This window comes from Pyxicephalus adspersus, chromosome 8 (assembly GCF_032062135.1).
Source record: "Pyxicephalus adspersus chromosome 8, UCB_Pads_2.0, whole genome shotgun sequence".
In the NCBI taxonomy this organism is placed as follows: domain Eukaryota; kingdom Metazoa; phylum Chordata; class Amphibia; order Anura; family Pyxicephalidae; genus Pyxicephalus; species Pyxicephalus adspersus.
Genome location: NC_092865.1, coordinates 42,549,266 through 42,551,558, shown reverse-complemented (window position 1 = coordinate 42,551,558; position 2,293 = coordinate 42,549,266).

The window sequence follows — 2,293 nt, the reverse complement described above, 5'->3', positions numbered from 1 at the left end:
ATATATATATATATATATATATATATATATATATATATATATTTTATTTTCAGCAATATATCTTTGCAATTGATATTATTGCATTATATCAATGCAATTTTTTTGTTCAACCCACTAAATTAAAGCTGAATATCTGCAGTTCAACTGCATCTGAGTTGTTTTTTTTTAAATTATTTGTGGTAATGTACAGAACCAAAATTAGTATGTATGTATACATATACGTATGTACAGCACTCGTTCATGCATCTAACAGTCTTTAGTGGTTGGAAAGAATAGTGAAAGATCCTTTTCAACAACAATTATTGCACGTGTGTACGTAGCCACCATAGAAGAGTAGACAACTCTTCTATATAAGTCAATTTGTTTTTTTTTGTTTTTTTAATGGGATGCAGGACCTTTAAGTCTTGAAGTCTTCATCACTGCTCGTTGTTACTTCACGCACTATACGTATGTCACGACCTACGTCATGCATCCCGGGAGGCTCTGGGTGCTCCTTCTGCGCATGCCTGAATCGCCTCTCTTTTTTCACCTTCACAGCAGCTACATCACCCGATCTCGTGACATAGCAAGAAGACAAAAGATGGAGGCTCCCGGCATATGATTTGTGCTGGGACAAAAAGGAATGCTAGGACAACGGGAGACTGGATTGCGCCATCGAGGGATCTGCAAGAATAAAGGTAAGTGTAATTTTTTTTTTTTTTTTTAGTTTAGTTCCTTTTTATCAAAATAAGGCTAGAAGAGAAGTATTACAGAAGCTTCATACATAGAATCTGTAGACCTTTACTGTTGTGGTGAATGCAGCTTTATCAAACAATTGCAAACAAGGAATAATGGTTCATTTGTTTCCTGTTCACGTTTACTGGCAATCAGTCTGGGCCATCATTTTTATTCAAGGCTAAACACTGCTGCCTGAATTACAAATAACTTATATCTGAAAGGTGTAAGCACATAAAATGAAATTAAATGAGTTGTCATCCTTTGATGTTAACAGAGTAGAGGTATAGATATGTGTATTTATTGCACAGACCCCATTAACAATACCATCTGCAGGTGTGTTTTTGCTGCAAATTTGAGTTTGAGAAGCAGTAGCTTGAATGTTGGTGCAGAAAGAAAGTGTTTGGTGGTGATGGGAAATACAGAAGAATACCCATTACTGCAGCGGTCGCCAACCAGATAAAATTTTGGCTCCAGCCAGAGCCGCAGACCATGTCCTCTGTATGGATCCCAGGCTCAGGGAAGTGGGAGGGTTGTGTCTCTGGACACCCGCCCATCTCTCATCACAGGCTCAGATCTGCAATGGGAGAGTGGGCATGTTCTGGCATCATGACATCACTAAACGGGAAGTTTCTTCCCCTTTGCGTGACACCGTAAATTTTGTGGTCCGCCAGTCCAAAAAGCTTGGCAACCACTGGATTTGTGGGTCAAATAGTGGGCTGACAAAAGTTTTTTTTGTGAGTATTCTCAGCCCTGCTAGCTGTCTTGCTAGCTAGATGCATTACCTTTGGAACCTAATTTCACAAATTCAAAAACTATTTGATAGCTGTTCACCTATGCACACAACCCTCTCCTGTGCCTTTTAGTTTCATTTTAACAGATTGGTTTCCTTCAATTGCTTATAATCTGCCTTCTGGGAAGTACAAATCCTGCTTCCTTGTAGTTTTTTTGTAATGCAAGGATGCTGGGAAATGTAGTCAGGTGTCACCTGGTCACATCTGATTGACTCTCCCATTAGCTGATTATCCATAAATGAAAGTAAATGGTATGCAGTGCAGCATTCAAGAACATTTGGCTCAAAAAACAAGTATTCTGGCCACCGCTTTGCTCCTAAATAAATATGAGCCTAATTGCATTTATTATTTATTTTGTTCAGATAAATAATAATAATAAATGGTTTATTCAACCTCTCCCTTTCTACTGGTATCTACCCCACCACTCTCAAGCATGCTATAATTATCCCTATCCTGAAGAATCCCTCACTAGACCCCTCCCTATCGTCTAGCTACTGTCCTATCTCCCTTCTCCCATATATTTCCAAACTTCTTGAGAGCATTGTCTATAAAAGTCTCACTGATTACCTGAGCACCAACTCTCTCGACCCCCTCCAGTCTGGCTTTCGAGCTGCCAATTCCACCGAAACAGCCCTTACTAAAGTGGCCAATTACCTCATCAGAGCTAAGTCACACGGCAACTTTTCCTTCTTGATATTTCCTCTGCTTTTGACACAGTTGATCACCCCCTTCTAATACAAATCATGCACTCCATTGGTATCAGTGACATTGCTCTCTCTTGGTTT